This window comes from Tachypleus tridentatus, chromosome 6 (assembly GCF_004210375.1).
Source record: "Tachypleus tridentatus isolate NWPU-2018 chromosome 6, ASM421037v1, whole genome shotgun sequence".
Classification (NCBI taxonomy): Eukaryota; Metazoa; Arthropoda; class Merostomata; order Xiphosura; family Limulidae; genus Tachypleus; species Tachypleus tridentatus.
The window spans coordinates 148,365,728-148,387,407 of NC_134830.1; the positions used below are offsets into that span (position 1 = coordinate 148,365,728).

The 21,680-nt window shown below is 25.4% G+C and overlaps 1 protein-coding gene across 1 annotated transcript in view; it reads right to left on the reverse strand.

The window, feature by feature from the left end:
* LOC143253986 (uncharacterized) overlaps nucleotides 1-21,680 on the reverse strand; it is a 49,734-nt gene that overhangs the window by 24,625 nt on the left and 3,429 nt on the right. The window contains exon 4 of the mRNA XM_076508669.1: nucleotides 19,861-19,992. The gene's annotated coding sequence lies outside the window, so the exon portion shown is untranslated. The remainder of the gene's footprint in view (nucleotides 1-19,860; nucleotides 19,993-21,680) is intronic.

The following is a 21,680-nucleotide window of genomic DNA, read 5'->3' on the forward strand; positions in this document are numbered from 1 at the left end:
ATCACTACAGTTAGAATAATGAAACAAACTATATCTAAACAATCACTACAGTTAAATAATGAAACAAACTATATCAAAACAATCACACAGTTAGAATAATGAAACAAACTATATCAAAACAATCACTACAGTTAGAATAATGAAACAAACTATAAAACAATCAACAGTTACAATCAAAACAATCACTACAGTTAGAATAATGAAACAAACTATATCAAAACAATCACTACAGTTAGAATAATGAAACAAACTATATCAAAACAATCACTACAGTTAGAATAATGAAACAAACTATATCAAAACAATCACTACAGTTAAATAATGAAACAAACTAATGAAAACAAACTATATCAAAACAATCACTACAGTTAGAATAATGAAACAAACTATATCAAAACAATCACTACAGTTAGAATAATGAAACAAACTATATCAAAACAATCACTACAGTTAGAATAATGAAACAAACTATATCAAAACAATCACTACAGTTAGAATAATGAAACAAACTATATCAAAACAATCACTACAGTTAGAATAATGAAACAAACTATATCAAAACAATCACTACAGTTAGAATAATGAAACAAACTATATCAAAACAATCACAATCACTACAGTTAGAATAATGAAACAAACTATATCAAAACAATCACTACAGTTAGAATAATGAAACAAACTATATCAAAACAATCACTACAGTTAGAATAATGAAACAAACTATATCAAAACAATCACTACAGTTAGAATAATGAAACAAACTATATCAAAAACAATCAAAACAATCACTACAGTTAGAATAATGAAACAAACTATATCAAAACAATCACTACAGTTAGAATAATGAAACAAACTATATCAAAACAATCACTACAGTTAGAATAATGAAACAAACTATATCAAAACAATCACTACAGTTAGAATAATGAAACAAACTATATCAAAACAATCACTACAGTTAGAATAATGAAACAAACTATATCAAAACAATCACTACAGTTAGAATAATGAAACAAACTATATCAAAACAATCACTACAGTTAGAATAATGAAACAAACTATATCAAAACAATCACTACAGTTAGAATAATGAAACAAACTATATCAAAACAATCACTACAGTTAGAATAATGAAACAATCACTATATCAAAACAATCACTACAGTTAGAATAATGAAACAAACTATATCAAAACAATCACTACAGTTAGAATAATGAAACAAACTATATCAAAACAATCACTACAGTTAGAATAATGAAACAAACTATATCAAAACAATCACTACAGTTAGAATAATGAAACAAACTATATCAAAACAATCACTACAGTTAGAATAATGAAACAAACTATATCAAAACAATCACTACAGTTAGAATAATGAAACAAACTATATCAAAACAATCACTACAGTTAGAATAATGAAACAAACTATATCAAAACAATCACTACAGTTAGAATAATGAAACAAACTATATCAAAACAATCACTACAGTTAGAATAATGAAACAAACTATATCAAAACAATCACTACAGTTAGAATAATGAAACAAACTATATCAAAACAATCACTACAGTTAGAATAATGAAACAAACTATATCAAAACAATCACTACAGTTAGAATAATGAAACAAACTATATCAAAACAATCACTACAGTTAGAATAATGAAACAAACTATATCAAAACAATCACTACAGTTAGAATAATGAAACAAACTATATCAAAACAATCACTACAGTTAGAATAATGAAACAAACTATATCAAAACAATCACTACAGTTAGAATAATGAAACAAACTATATCAAAACAATCACTACAGTTAGAATAATGAAACAAACTATATCAAAACAATCACTACAGTTAGAATAATGAAACAAACTATATCAAAACAATCACTACAGTTAGAATAATGAAACAAACTATATCAAAACAATCACTACAGTTAGAATAATGAAACAAACTATATCAAAACAATCACTACAGTTAGAAACAAACTATATCAAACAATCACTACAGTATAATGAAACATATCAAAACAATCACTACAGTTAGAATAATGAAACAAACTATATCAAAACAAGAATAATGAAACAAACTATATCAAAACAATCACTACAGTTAGAATAATGAAACAAACTATATCAAAACAATCACTACAGTTAGAATAATGAAACAAACTATATCAAAACAATCACTACAGTTAGAATAATGAAACAAACTATATCAAAACAATCACTACAGTTAGAATAATGAAACAAACTATATCAAAACAATCACTACAGTTAGAATAATGAAACAAACTATATCAAAACAATCACTACAGTTAGAATAATGAAACAAACTATATCAAAACAATCACTACAGTTAGAATAATGAAACAAACTATATCAAAACAATCACTACAGTTAGAATAATGAAACAAACTATATCAAAACAATCACTACAGTTAGAATAATGAAACAAACTATATCAAAACAATCACTACAGTTAGAATAATGAAACAAACTATATCAAAACAATCACTACAGTTACAATAATGAAACAAACTATATCAAAACAATCACTACAGTTAGAATAATGAAACAAACTATATCAAAACAATACAGTTAGAATAATGAAACAAACTATATCAAAACAATCACTACAGTTAGAATAATGAAACAAACTATATCAAAACAATCACTACAGTTAGAATAATGAAACAAACTATATCAAAACAATCACTACAGTTAGAATAATGAATAATGAAACAAACTATATCAAAACAATCACTACAGTTAGAATAATGAAACAAACTATATCAAAACAATCACTACAGTTAGAATAATGAAACAAACTATATCTATATCAAAACAATCACTACAGTTAGAATAATGAAACAAACTATATCAAAACAATCACTACAGTTAGAATAATGAAACAAACTATATCAAAACAATCACTACAAAACAATTAGAATAATGAAACAAACTATATCAAAACAATCACTACAGTTAGAATAATGAAACAAACTATATCAAAACAATCACTACAGTTAGAATAATGAAACAAACTATATCAAAACAATCACTACAGTTAGAATAATGAAACAAACTATATCAAAACAATCACTACAGTTAGAATAATGAAACAAACTATATCAAAACAATCACTACAGTTAGAATAATGAAACAAACTATATCAAAACAATCACTACAGTTAGAATAATGAAACAAACTATATCAAAACAATCACTACAGTTAGAATAATGAAACAAACTATATCAAAACAATCACTACAGTTAGAATAATGAAACAAACTATATCAAAACAATCACTACAGTTAGAATAATGAAACAAACTATATCAAAACAATCACTACAGTTAGAATAATGAAACAAACTATATCAAAACAATCACTACAGTTAGAATAATGAAACAAACTATATCAAAACAATCACTACAGTTAGAATAATGAAACAAACTATATCAAAACAATCACTACAGTTAGAATAATGAAACAAACTATATCAAAACAATCACTACTACAGTTAGAATAATGAAACAAACTATATCAAAACAATCACTACAGTTAGAATAATGAAACAAACTATATCAAAACAATCACTACAGTTAGAATAATGAAACAAACTATATCAAAACAATCACTACAGTTAGAATAATGAAACAAACTATATCAAAACAATCACTACAGTTAGAATAATGAAACAAACTATATCAAAACAATCACTACAGTTAGAATAATGAAACAAACTATATCAAAACAATCACTACAGTTAGAATAATGAAACAAACTATATCAAAACAATCACTACAGTTAGAATAATGAAACAAACTATATCAAAACAATCACTACAGTTAGAATAATGAAACAAACTATATCAAAACAATCACTACAGTTAGAATAATGAAACAAACTATATCAAAACAATCACTACAGTTAGAATAATGAAACAAACTATATCAAAACAATCACTACAGTTAGAATAATGAAACAAACTATATCAAAACAATCACTACAGTTAGAATAATGAAACAAACTATATCAAAACAATCACTACAGTTAGAATAATGAAACAAACTATATCAAAACAATCACTACAGTTAGAATAATGAAACAAACTATATCAAAACAATAATGAAACACTACAAAACAATCACTAATAATGAAACAAACTATATCAAAACAATCACTACAGTTAGAATAATGAAACAAACTATATCAAAACAATCACTACAGTTAGAATAATGAAACAAACTATATCAAAACAATCACTACAGTTAGAATAATGAAACAAACTATATCAAAACAATCACTACAGTTAGAATAATGAAACAAACTATATCAAAACAATCACTACAGTTAGAATAATGAAACAAACTATATCAAAACAATCACTACAGTTAGAATAATGAAACAAACTATATCAAAACAATCACTACAGTTAGAATAATGAAACAAACTATATCAAAACAATCACTACAGTTAGAATAATGAAACAAACTATATCAAAACAATCACTACAGTTAGAATAATGAAACAAACTATATCAAAACAATCACTACAGTTAGAATAATGAAACAAACTATATCAAAACAATCACTACAGTTAGAATAATGAAACAAACTATATCAAAACAATCACTACAGTTAGAATAATGAAACAAACTATATCAAAACAATCACTACAGTTAGAATAATGAAACAAACTATATCAAAACAATCACTACAGTTAGAATAATGAAACAAACTATATCAAAACAATCACTACAGTTAGAATAATGAAACAAACTATATCAAAACAATCACTACAGTTAGAATAATGAAACAAACTATATCAAAACAATCACTACAGTTAGAATAATGAAACAAACTATATCAAAACAATCACTACAGTTAGAATAATGAAACAAACTATATCAAAACAATCACTACAGTTAGAATAATGAAACAAACTATATCAAAACAATCACTACAGTTAGAATAATGAAACAAACTATATCAAAACAATCACTACAGTTAGAATAATGAAACAAACTATATCAAAACAATCACTACAGTTAGAATAATGAAACAAACTATATCAAAACAATCACTACAGTTAGAATAATGAAACAAACTATATCAAAACAATCACTACAGTTAGAATAATGAAACAAACTATATCAAAACAATCACTACAGTTAGAATAATGAAACAAACTATATCAAAACAATCACTACAGTTAGAATAATGAAACAAACTATATCAAAACAATCACTACAGTTAGAATAATGAAACAAACTATATCAAAACAATCACTACAGTTAGAATAATGAAACAAACTAATCAAAACAATCACTACAGTTAGAATAATGAAACAAACTATATCAAAACAATCACTACAGTTAGAATAATGAAACAAACTATATCAAAACAATCACTACAGTTAGAATAATGAAACAAACTATATCAAAACAATCACTACAGTTAGAATAATGAAACAAACTATATCAAAACAATCACTACAGTTAGAATAATGAAACAAACTATATCAAAACAATCACTACAGTTAGAATAATGAAACAAACTATATCAAAACAATCACTACAGTTAGAATAATGAAACAAACTATATCAAAACAATCACTACAGTTAGAATAATGAAACAAACTATATCAAAACAATCACTACAGTTAGAATAATGAAACAAACTATATCAAAACAATCACTACAGTTAGAATAATGAAACAAACTATATCAAAACAATCACTACAGTTAATGAAACAAACTATATCAAAACAATCACTACAGTTAGAATAATGAAACAAACTATATCAAAACAATCACTACAGTTAGAATAATGAAACAAACTATATCAAAACAATCACTACAGTTACAATAATGAAACAAACTATATCAAAACAATCACTACAGTTAGAATAATGAAACAAACTATATCAAAACAATCACTACAGTTAGAATAATGAAACAAACTATATCAAAACAATCACTACAGTTAGAATAATGAAACAAACTATATCACTACAGTTAAATAATGAAACAATATATCAAAACAATCACAGTTAGAATAATGAAACAAACTATATCAAAACAATCACTACAGTTAGAATAATGAAACAAACTATATCAAAACAATCACTACAGTTAGAATAATGAAACAAACTATATCAAAACAATCACTACAGTTAGAATAATGAAACAAACTATATCAAAACAATCACTACAGTTAAATAATGAAACAAACTATATCAAAACAATCACTACAGTTAGAATAATGAAACAAACTATATCAAAACAATCACTACAGTTAGAATAATGAAACAAACTATATCAAAACAATCACTACAGTTAGAATAATGAAACAAACTATATCAAAACAATCACTACAGTTAGAATAATGAAACAAACTATATCAAAACAATCACTACAGTTAGAATAATGAAACAAACTATATCAAAACAATCACTACAGTTAGAATAATGAAACAAACTATATCAAAACAATCACTACAGTTAGAATAATGAAACAAACTATATCAAAACAATCACTACAGTTAGAATAATGAAACAAACTATATCAAAACAATCACTACAGTTAGAATAATGAAACAAACTATATCAAAACAATCACTACAGTTAGAATAATGAAACAAACTATATCAAAACAATACTATTAGAATAATGAAACAAAACAATCACTACAGTTAGAATAATGAAACAAACTATATCAAAACAATCACTACAGTTAGAATAATGAAACAAACTATATCAAAACAATCACTACAGTTAGAATAATGAAACAAACTATATCAAAACAATCACTACAGTTAGAATAATGAAACAAACTATATCAAAACAATCACTACAGTTAGAATAATGAAACAAACTATATCAAAACAATCACTACAGTTAGAATAATGAAACAAACTATATCAAAACAATCACTACAGTTAGAATAATGAAACAAACTATATAGAATAATGAAACAAAACAATCACTACAGTTAGAATAATGAAACAAACTATATCAAAACAATCACTACAGTTAGAATAATGAAACAAACTATATCAAAACAATCACTACAGTTAGAATAATGAAACAAACTATATCAAAACAATCACTACAGTTAGAATAATGAAACAAACTATATCAAAACAATCACTACAGTTAGAATAATGAAACAAACTATATCAAAACAATCACTACAGTTAGAATAATGAAACAAACTATATCAAAACAATCACTACAGTTAGAATAATGAAACAAACTATATCAAAACAAAACAATCACTACAGTTAGAATAATGAAACAAACTATATCAAAACAATCACTACAGTTAGAATAATGAAACAAACTATATCAAAACAATCACTACAGTTAGAATAATGAAACAAACTATATCAAAACAATCACTACAGTTAAATAATGAAACAAACTATATCAAAACAATCACTACAGTTAGAATAATGAAACAAACTATATCAAAACAATCACTACAGTTAGAATAATGAAACAAACTATATCAAAACAATCACTACAGTTAGAATAATGAAACAAACTATATCAAAACAATCACTACAGTTAGAATAATGAAACAAACTATATCAAAACAATCACTACAGTTAGAATAATGAAACAAACTATATCAAAACAATCACTACAGTTAGAATAATGAAACAAACTATATCAAAACAATCACTACAGTTAGAATAATGAAACAAACTATATCAAAACAATCACTACAGTTAGAATAATGAAACAAACTATATCAAAACAATCACTACAGTTAGAATAATGAAACAAACTATATCAAAACAATCACTACAGTTAGAATAATGAAACAAACTATATCAAAACAATCACTACAGTTAGAATAATGAAACAAACTATATCAAAACAATCACTACAGTTAGAATAATGAAACAAACTATATCAAAACAATCACTACAGTTAGAATAATGAAACAAACTATATCAAAACAATCACTACAGTTAGAATAATGAAACAAACTATATCAAAACAATCACTACAGTTAGAATAATGAAACAAACTATATCAAAACAATCACTACAGTTAGAAACAAACTATATCAAAACAATCACTACAGTTAGAATAATGAAACAAACTATATCAAAACAATCACTACAGTTAGAATAATGAAACAAACTATATCAAAACAATCACTACAGTTAGAATAATGAAACAAACTATATCAAAACAATCACTACAGTTAGAATAATGAAACAAACTATATCAAAACAATCACTACAGTTAGAATAATGAAACAAACTATATCAAAACAATCACTACAGTTAGAATAATGAAACAAACTATATCAAAACAATCACTACAGTTAGAATAATGAAACAAACTATATCAAAACAATCACTACAGTTAGAATAATGAAACAAACTATATCAAAACAATCACTACAGTTAGAATAATGAAACAAACTATATCAAAACAATCACTACAGTTAGAATAATGAAACAAACTATATCAAAACAATCACTACAGTTAGAATAATGAAACAAACTATATCAAAACAATCACTACAGTTAGAATAATGAAACAAACTATATCAAAACAATCACTACAGTTAGAATAATGAAACAAACTATATCAAAACAATCACTACAGTTAGAATAATGAAACAAACTATATCAAAACAATCACTACAGTTAGAATAATGAAACAAACTATATCAAAACAATCACTACAGTTAGAATAATGAAACAAACTATATCAAAACAATCACTACAGTTAGAATAATGAAACAAACTATATCAAAACAATCACTACAGTTAGAATAATGAAACAAACTATATCAAAACAATCACTACAGTTAGAATAATGAAACAAACTATATCAAAACAATCACTACAGTTAGAATAATGAAACAAACTATATCAAAACAATCACTACAGTTAGAATAATGAAACAAACTATATCAAAACAATCACTACAGTTAGAATAATGAAACAAACTATATCAAAACAATCACTACAGTTAGAATAATGAAACAAACTATATCAAAACAATCACTACAGTTACAATAATGAAACAAACTATATCAAAACAATCACTACAGTTAGAATAATGAAACAAACTATATCAAAACAATCACTACAGTTAGAATAATGAAACAAACTATATCAAAACAATCACTACAGTTAGAATAATGAAACAAACTATATCAAAACAATCACTACAGTTAGAATAATGAAACAAACTATATCAAAACAATCACTACAGTTAGAATAATGAAACAAACTATATCAAAACAATCACTACAGTTAGAATAATGAAACAAACTATATCAAAACAATCACTACAGTTACAATAATGAAACAAACTATATCAAAACAATCACTACAGTTAGAATAATGAAACAAACTATATCAAAACAATCACTACAGTTAGAATAATGAAACAAACTATATCAAAACAATCACTACAGTTAGAATAATGAAACAAACTATATCAAAACAATCACTACAGTTAGAATAATGAAACAAACTATATCAAAACAATCACTACAGTTAGAATAATGAAACAAACTATATCAAAACAATCACTACAGTTAGAATAATGAAACAAACTATATCAAAACAATCACTACAGTTAGAATAATGAAACAAACTATATCAAAACAATCACTACAGTTAGAATAATGAAACAAACTATATCAAAACAATCACTACAGTTAGAATAATGAAACAAACTATATCAAAACAATCACTACAGTTAGAATAATGAAACAAACTATATCAAAACAATCACTACAGTTAGAATAATGAAACAAACTATATCAAAACAATCACTACAGTTAGAATAATGAAACAAACTATATCAAAACAATCACTACAGTTAGAATAATGAAACAAACTATATCAAAACAATCACTACAGTTAATAATGAATAATGAAACAAACTATATCAAAACAATCACTACAGTTAGAATAATGAAACAAACTATATCAAAACAATCACTACAGTTAGAATAATGAAACAAACTATATCAAAACAATCACTACAGTTAGAATAATGAAACAAACTATATCAAAACAATCACTACAGTTAGAATAATGAAACAAACTATATCAAAACAATCACTACAGTTAGAATAATGAAACAAACTATATCAAAACAATCACTACAGTTAGAATAATGAAACAAACTATATCAAAACAATCACTACAGTTAGAATAATGAAACAAACTATATCAAAACAATCACTACAGTTAGAATAATGAAACAAACTATATCAAAACAATCACTACAGTTAGAATAATGAAACAAACTATATCAAAACAATCACTACAGTTAGAATAATGAAACAAACTATATCAAAACAATCACTACAGTTAGAATAATGAAACAAACTATATCAAAACAATCACTACAGTTAGAATAATGAAACAAATATCAAAACTACTACAGTTAGAATAATGAAACAAAACAATCACTACAGTTAGAATAATGAAACAAACTATATCAAAACAATCACTACAGTTAGAATAATGAAACAAACTATATCAAAACAATCACTACAGTTAGAATAATGAAACAAACTATATCAAAACAATCACTACAGTTAGAATAATGAAACAAACTATATCAAAACAATCACTACAGTTAGAATAATGAAACAAACTATATCAAAACAATCACTACAGTTAGAATAATGAAACAAACTATATCAAAACAATCACTACAGTTAGAATAATGAAACAAACTATATCAAAACAATCACTACAGTTAGAATAATGAAACAAACTATATCAAAACAATCACTACAGTTAGAATAATGAAACAAACTATATCAAAACAATCACTACAGTTAGAATAATGAAACAAACTATATCAAAACAATCACTACAGTTAGAATAATGAAACAAACTATATCAAAACAATCACTACAGTTAGAATAATGAAACAAACTATATCAAAACAATCACTACAGTTAGAATAATGAAACAAACTATATCAAAACAATCACTACAGTTAGAATAATGAAACAAACTATATCAAAACAATCACTACAGTTAGAATAATGAAACAAACTATATCAAAACAATCACTACAGTTAGAATAATGAAACAAACTATATCAAAACAATCACTACAGTTAGAATAATGAAACAAACTATATCAAAACAATCACTACAGTTAGAATAATGAAACAAACTATATCAAAACAATCACTACAGTTAGAATAATGAAACAAACTATATCAAAACAATCACTACAGTTAGAATAATGAAACAAACTATATCAAAACAATCACTACAGTTAGAATAATGAAACAAACTATATCAAAACAATCACTACAGTTAGAATAATGAAACAAACTATATCAAAACAATCACTACAGTTAGAATAATGAAACAAACTATATCAAAACAATCACTACAGTTAGAATAATGAAACAAACTATATCAAAACAATCACTACAGTTACAATAATGAAACAAACTATATCAAAACAATCACTACAGTTAGAATAATGAAACAAACTATATCAAAACAATCACTACAGTTAGAATAATGAAACAAACTATATCAAAACAATCACTACAGTTAGAATAATGAAACAAACTATATCAAAACAATCACTACAGTTAGAATAATGAAACAAACTATATCAAAACAATCACTACAGTTAGAATAATGAAACAAACTATATCAAAACAATCACTACAGTTAGAATAATGAAACAAACTATATCAAAACAATCACTACAGTTAGAATAATGAAACAAACTATATCAAAACAATCACTACAGTTAGAATAATGAAACAAACTATATCAAAACAATCACTACAGTTAGAATAATGAAACAATACTATATCAAAACAATCACTACAGTTAGAATAATGAAACAAACTATATCAAAACAATCACTACAGTTAGAATAATGAAACAAACTATATCAAAACAATCACTACAGTTAGAATAATGAAACAAACTATATCAAAACAATCACTACAGTTAGAATAATGAAACAAACTATATCAAAACAATCACTACAGTTAGAATAATGAAACAAACTATATCAAAACAATCACTACAGTTAGAATAATGAAACAAACTATATCAAAACAATCACTACAGTTAGAATAATGAATAATCAAAACAATCACTACAGTTAAACAAACTATATCAAAACAATCACTACAGTTAGAATAATGAAACAAACTATATCAAAACAATCACTACAGTTACAATAATGAAACAAACTATATCAAAACAATCACTACAGTTAGAATAATGAAACAAACTATATCAAAACAATCACTACAGTTACAATAATGAAACAAACTATATCAAAACAATCACTACAGTTAGAATAATGAAACAAACTATATCAAAACAATCACTACAGTTAGAATAATGAAACAAACTATATCAAAACAATCACTACAGTTACAATAATGAAACAAACTATATCAAAACAATCACTACAGTTAGAATAATGAAACAAACTATATCAAAACAATCACTACAGTTAGAATAATGAAACAAACTATATCAAAACAATCACTACAGTTAGAATAATGAAACAAACTATATCAAAACAATCACTACAGTTAGAATAATGAAACAAACTATATCAAAACAATCACTACAGTTAGAATAATGAAACAAACTATATCAAAACAATCACTACAGTTAGAATAATGAAACAAACTATATCAAAACAATCACTACAGTTAGAATAATGAAACAAACTATATCAAAACAATCACTACAGTTAGAATAATGAAACAAACTATATCAAAACAATCACTACAGTTAGAATAATGAAACAAACTATATCAAAACAATCACTACAGTTAGAATAATGAAACAAACTATATCAAAACAATCACTACAGTTAGAATAATGAAACAAACTATATCAAAACAATCACTACAGTTAAATAATGAAACAAACTATATCAAAACAATCACTACAGTTAGAATAATGAAACAAACTATATCAAAACAATCACTACAGTTAGAATAATGAAACAAACTATATCAAAACAATCACTACAGTTAGAATAATGAAACAAACTATATCAAAACAATCACTACAGTTAGAATAATGAAACAAACTATATCAAAACAATCACTACAGTTAGAATAATGAAACAAACTATATCAAAACAATCACTACAGTTAGAATAATGAAACAAACTATATCAAAACAATCACTACAGTTAGAATAATGAAACAAACTATATCAAAACAATCACTACAGTTAGAATAATGAAACAAACTATATCAAAACAATCACTACAGTTAGAATAATGAAACAAACTATATCAAAACAATCACTACAGTTAGAATAATGAAACAAACTATATCAAAACAATCACTACAGTTAGAATAATGAAACAAACTATATCAAAACAATCACTACAGTTAGAATAATGAAACAAACTATATCAAAACAATCACTACAGTTAGAATAATGAAACAAACTATATCAAAACAATCACTACAGTTAGAATAATGAAACAAACTATATCAAAACAATCACTACAGTTAGAATAATGAAACAAACTATATCAAAACAATCACTACAGTTAGAATAATGAAACAAACTATATCAAAACAATCACTACAGTTAGAATAATGAAACAAACTATATCAAAACAATCACTACAGTTAGAATAATGAAACAAACTATATCAAAACAATCACTACAGTTAGAATAATGAAACAAACTATATCAAAACAATCACTACAGTTAGAATAATGAAACAAACTATATCAAAACAATCACTACAGTTAGAATAATGAAACAAACTATATCAAAACAATCACTACAGTTAGAATAATGAAACAAACTATATCAAAACAATCACTACAGTTAGAATAATGAAACAAACTATATCAAAACAATCACTACAGTTAGAATAATGAAACAAACTATATCAAAACAATCACTACAGTTAGAATAATGAAACAAACTATATCAAAACAATCACTACAGTTAGAATAATGAAACAAACTATATCAAAACAATCACTACAGTTAGAATAATGAAACAAACTATATCAAAACAATCACTACAGTTAGAATAATGAAACAAACTATATCAAAACAATCACTACAGTTAGAATAATGAAACAAACTATATCAAAACAATCACTACAGTTAGAATAATGAAACAAACTATATCAAAACAATCACTACAGTTAGAATAATGAAACAAACTATATCAAAACAATCACTACAGTTAGAATAATGAAACAAACTATATCAAAACAATCACTACAGTTAGAATAATGAAACAAACTATATCAAAACAATCACTACAGTTAGAATAATGAAACAAACTATATCAAAACAATCACTACAGTTAGAATAATGAAACAAACTATATCAAAACAATCACTACAGTTAGAATAATGAAACAAACTATATCAAAACAATCACTACAGTTAGAATAATGAAACAAACTATATCAAAACAATCACTACAGTTAGAATAATGAAACAAACTATATCAAAACAATCACTACAGTTAGAATAATGAAACAAACTATATCAAAACAATCACTACAGTTAGAATAATGAAACAAACTATATCAAAACAATCACTACAGTTAGAATAATGAAACAAACTATATCAAAACAATCACTACAGTTAGAATAATGAAACACACTATATCAAAACAATCACTACAGTTAAATAATGAAACAAACTATATCAAAACAATCACTACAGTTAGAATAATGAAACAAACTATATCAAAACAATCACTACAGTTAGAATAATGAAACAAACTATATCAAAACAATCACTACAGTTAGAATAATGAAACAAACTATATCAAAACAATCACTACAGTTACAATAATGAAACAAACTATATCAAAACAATCACTACAGTTAGAATAATGAAACAAACTATATCAAAACAATCACTACAGTTAGAATAATGAAACAAACTATATCAAAACAATCACTACAGTTAGAATAATGAAACAAACTATATCAAAACAATCACTACAGTTAGAATAATGAAACAAACTATATCAAAACAATCACTACAGTTAGAATAATGAAACAAACTATATCAAAACAATCACTACAGTTAGAATAATGAAACAAACTATATCAAAACAATCACTACAGTTAGAATAATGTATATCAAAACAATAATGAAACAAACTATATCAAAACAATCACTACAGTTACAATAATGAAACAAACTATATCAAAACAATCACTACAGTTACAATAATGAAACAAACTATATCAAAACAATCACTACAGTTAGAATAATGAAACAAACTATATCAAAACAATCACTACAGTTACAATAATGAAACAAACTATATCAAAACAATCACTACAGTTAGAATAATGAAACAAACTATATCAAAACAATCACTACAGTTAGAATAATGAAACAAACTATATCAAAACAATCACTACAGTTAGAATAATGAAACAAACTATATCAAAACAATCACTACAGTTAGAATAATGAAACAAACTATATCAAAACAATCACTACAGTTAGAATAATGAAACAAACTATATCAAAACAATCACTACAGTTAGAATAATGAAACAAACTATATCAAAACAATCACTACAGTTAGAATAATGAAACAAACTATATCAAAACAATCACTACAGTTAAATAATGAAACAAACTATATCAAAACAATCACTACAGTTAGAATAATGAAACAAACTATATCAAAACAATCACTACAGTTAGAATAATGAAACAAACTATATCAAAACAATCACTACAGTTAGAATAATGAAACAAACTATATCAAAACAATCACTACAGTTAGAATAATGAAACAAACTATATCAAAACAATCACTACAGTTAGAATAATGAAACAAACTATATCAAAACAATCACTACAGTTAGAATAATGAAACAAACTATATCAAAACAATCACTACAGTTAGAATAATGAAACAAACTATATCAAAACAATCACTACAGTTAGAATAATGAAACAAACTATATCAAAACAATCACTACAGTTAGAATAATGAAACAAACTATATCAAAACAATCACTACAGTTAGAATAATGAAACAAACTATATCAAAACAATCACTACAGTTAGAATAATGAAACAAACTATATCAAAACAATCACTACAGTTAGAATAATGAAACAAACTATATCAAAACAATCACTACAGTTAGAATAATGAAACAAACTATATCAAAACAATCACTACAGTTAGAATAATGAAACAAACTATATCAAAACAATCACTACAGTTAGAATAATGAAACAAACTATATCAAAACAATCACTACAGTTAGAATAATGAAACAAACTATATCAAAACAATCACTACAGTTAGAATAATGAAACAAACTATATCAAAACAATCACTACAGTTAGAATAATGAAACAAACTATATCAAAACAATCACTACAGTTAGAATAATGAAACAAACTATATCAAAACAATCACTACAGTTAGAATAATGAAACAAACTATATCAAAACAATCACTACAGTTAGAATAATGAAACAATATATCAAAACAATCACTACAGTTAAATAATGAAACAAACTATATCAAAACAATCACTACAGTTAGAATAATGAAACAAACTATATCAAAACAATCACTACAGTTAGAATAATGAAACAAACTATATCAAAACAATCACTACAGTTAGAATAATGAAACAAACTATATCAAAACAATCACTACAGTTAGAATAATGAAACAAACTATATCAAAACAATCACTACAGTTAGAATAATGAAACAAACTATATCAAAACAATCACTACAGTTAGAATAATGAAACAAACTATATCAAAACAATCACTACAGTTAGAATAATGAAACAAACTATATCAAAACAATCACTACAGTTAGAATAATGAAACAAACTATATCAAAACAATCACTACAGTTAGAATAATGAAACAAACTATATCAAAACAATCACTACAGTTAGAATAATGAAACAAACTATATCAAAACAATCACTACAGTTAGAATAATGAAACAAACTATATCAAAACAATCACTACAGTTAGAATAATGAAACAAACTATATCAAAACAATCACTACAGTTAGAATAATGAAACAAACTATATCAAAACAATCACTACAGTTAGAATAATGAAACAAACTATATCAAAACAATCACTACAGTTACAATAATGAAACAAACTATATCAAAACAATCACTACAGTTACAATAATGAAACAAACTATATCAAAACAATCACTACAGTTAGAATAATGAAACAAACTATATCAAAACAATCACTACAGTTAGAATAATGAAACAAACTATATCAAAACAATCACTACAGTTAGAATAATGAAACAAACTATATCAAAACAATCACTACAGTTACAATAATGAAACAAACTATATCAAAACAATCACTACAGTTAGAATAATGAAACAAACTATATCAAAACAATCACTACAGTTAGAATAATGAAACAAACTATATCAAAACAATCACTACAGTTAGAATAATGAAACAAACTATATCAAAACAATCACTACAGTTAGAATAATGAAACAAACTATATCAAAACAATCACTACAGTTAGAATAATGAAACAAACTATATCAAAACAATCACTACAGTTAAAATAATGAAACAAACTATATCAAAACAATCACTACAGTTAGAATAATGAAACAAACTATATCAAAACAATCACTACAGTTAGAATAATGAAACAAACTATATCAAAACAATCACTACAGTTAGAATAATGAAACAAACTATATCAAAACAATCACTACAGTTACAATAATGAAACAAACTATATCAAAACAATCACTACAGTTACAATAATGAAACAAACTATATCAAAACAATCACTACAGTTAGAATAATGAAACAAACTATATCAAAACAATCACTACAGTTAGAATAATGAAACAAACTATATCAAAACAATCACTACAGTTAGAATAATGAAACAAACTATATCAAAACAATCACTACAGTTAGAATAATGAAACAAACTATATCAAAACAATCACTACAGTTAGAATAATGAAACAAACTATATCAAAACAATCACTACAGTTAGAATAATGAAACAAACTATATCAAAACAATCACTACAGTTAGAATAATGAAACAAACTATATCAAAACAATCACTACAGTTAGAATAATGAAACAAACTATATCAAAACAATCACTACAGTTAGAATAATGAAACAAACTATATCAAAACAATCACTACAGTTAGAATAATGAAACAAACTATATCAAAACAATCACTACAGTTAGAATAATGAAACAAACTATATCAAAACAATCACTACAGTTAGAATAATGAAACAAACTATATCAAAACAATCACTACAGTTCCAATAATGAAACAAACTATATCAAAACAATCACTACAGTTACAATAATGAAACAAACTATATCAAAACAATCAATACAGTTAGAATAAAGAAACAAACTATATCAAAACAATCACTACAGTTAGAATAATGAAACAAACTATATCAAAACAATCACTACAGTTAGAATAATGAAACAAACTATATCAAAACAATCACTACAGTTAGAATAATGAAACAAACTATATCAAAACAATCACTACAGTTAGAATAATGAAACACACTATATCAAAACAATCACTACAGTTACAATAATGAAACAAACTATATCAAAACAATCACTACAGTTAGAATAATGAAACAAACTATATCAAAACAATCACTACAGTTAGAATAATGAAACACACTATATCAAAACAATCACTACAGTTAGAATAATGAAACAAACTATATCAAAACAATCACTACAGTTACAATAATGAAACAAACTATATCAAAACAATCACTACAGTTAGAATAATGAAACAAACTAAATCAAAACAATCACTACAGTTAGAATAATGAAACAAACTATATCAAAACAATCACTACAGTTCCAATAATGAAACAAACTATATCAAAACAATCACTACAGTTAGAATAATGAAACAAACTATATCAAAACAATCACTACAGTTAGAATAATGAAACAAACTATATCAAAACAATCACTACAGTTACAATAATGAAACAAACTATATCAAAACAATCACTACAGTTAGAATAATGAAACAAACTATATCAAAACAATCACTACAGTTACAATAATGAAACAAACTATATCAAAACAATCACTACAGTTAGAATAATGAAACAAACTATATCAAAACAATCACTACAGTTAGAATAATGAAACAAACTATATCAAAACAATCACTACAGTTAGAATAATGAAACACACTATATCAAAACAATCACCACAGTTACAATAATGAAACAAACTATATCAAAACAATCACCACAGTTACAATAATGAAACAAACTATATCAAAATAATCACTACAGTTAGAATAATGAAACAAACTATATCAAAACAATCACTACAGTTAGAATAATGAAACAAACTATATCAAAACAATCACTACAGTTAGAATAATGAAACACACTATATCAAAACAATCACTACAGTTAGAATAATGAAACAAACTATATCAAAACAATCACCACAGTTACAATAATGAAACAAACTATATTAAAACAATCACTACAGTTAGAATAATGAAACAAACTATATCAAAATAATCACTACAGTGAGAATAATGAAACACACTATATCAAAACAATCACTACAGTTAGAATAATAAAACACACTATATCAAAACAATCACTACAGTTAGAATAATGAAACAAACTGTACTAAAACAATCACTACAGTTACAATAATGATACAAATTGTATTAAAACAATCACCACAGTTACAATAATGATACAAATTGTATTAAAACAATCACCACAGTTACAATAATGATACAAATTGTATTAAGTAATCACCAACCTGAAGATGTGTACTACTAGACAGTGAAACTGGAAAAGCAAACTGGGAATGTCCTGGGAGACTGGGATGTTGTACAGGTGATGAATTAGAAAGACTGCTAGTTGGGCTGCCATCTGAACTGTACGGAGATATCTATGTGCAGGTGAAAAGACCATAACAATTTAAGAGTTTAATTTTTCGGACAAATATTAATGTCACTCTTTATTTACAATATGAGAAAGAAAAAAAAAACAATTTTATCTTCCAGAAACACTTATGTAAACAATAATAACATGTGAACACAACACCTTACTATCCGCTGTGCAGTGAGTTAAGATCTAAAGAGATAAGGACTGTACATACAGTCAAAAGTAATTAGGAAACTGTTTTTACAGTTTTATACAGTTCATAGATTGATAACAATCCTACTTTTCTAGATGTTTCCAACCAATTGAAGTGCAAATATTGTTAACAGCAACTACTCTTTGTTACTATAACTTATTGTTGGCAAAAGAAAACCTACATTTGTATAAATCTAACAATGGCATCCTTGTATAAATTCATTCATCACACTGTTGAAAAATCTGATACTTATATCAGCCTTTAAATTTTGCTTCTCTCCTAAATGGTAGTTTTTGACAAACTATAAGTCCACTGAGATTATTTCATGCTAAGTTGAATCTTACCATTCTGGAGGTAACAATTTCAACTAGGTCTATGATGAGATCTCTTTTGGATTACTGGGTATAACATAAGCACCTAGGTCATTAATAAGATCTCTTCTGGATAATTGGGTGTAATATTAAGCACCTAGCTCATTCATGAGATCTATTTTAAATTATTAGGTGTCACATAAAACACTTAGGTCACTGATGAGATCTCTTTTGGATTATTGGATACAACATAAAACACCTCGGTTGTTGACAAGATCCCTTCTGAACAATTGGGTATCATGTAAAGAACATATTCTAAGTTACTTAGCATCACTTTAGAGGAGTTTGGACTTTCTATCTTGACCATTTCTATTATCAACACTACACTTACAGTACAGTTCACTTTTGCAGAATCAATCAATCACAGTGCCCTTCCAAGTTACAAGGATGATTGATTATCCATTGTTATCGGTTCCTTCCTCTCAGTAACATTCCTAATCCAAGCTGGTTATCCCTAATTCACTTTATAATATCAACAAGCCAAGTGGGTCTCTCATTGAATCTCATTATTTTTCCTTCTTTAACCATCAGATTTTCTTCCAGTCGAAGTGGAGTGTCTCCCACTTCTTGTGTGTATACAAAAGTTGTATCTGTCTTTATACATTCCAATACTTCTTCCTAAGTTTTCCACCCAGTAAAGTAAGACTGGCCATACATAACATTTTAGCAGTCTAATTTGACAGTTCTCCTAATGGACAAAGATTTGCTTTCTTTGTTTGTTTTTTCAATTTTGCTGAAAGCTACACAAGGGCTCTCTGCTCTAGCCATCCCTAATTTAGCAATGTAAGACTAGAGGGAAGGCAGCTAGTCATCACCACCTCTTTGGCCACTCTTTTTACCAATGAAGAGTGGTGTGTGAGTTTGTGTGTTTTCTTATAGCAAAACAACATCAGACTATCTACTGAACCCACTGAAGGAAATAGAATCCCTGATTTTAGAATTAGAAATCTGTACACTTACCGCTGTACTAGTGGGGAGTGCACAGAGTGATACTGACCATCACATTATAATGTCCCCACAGCTAAAAGAGCAAGCATGTTTGGTATGACAGGGACTCAAACCAGCAACCCTCGGATTATGAGTCAAGCACTCTAACCACCTGGCCATGCCAGGCCTGGACAATGAAGA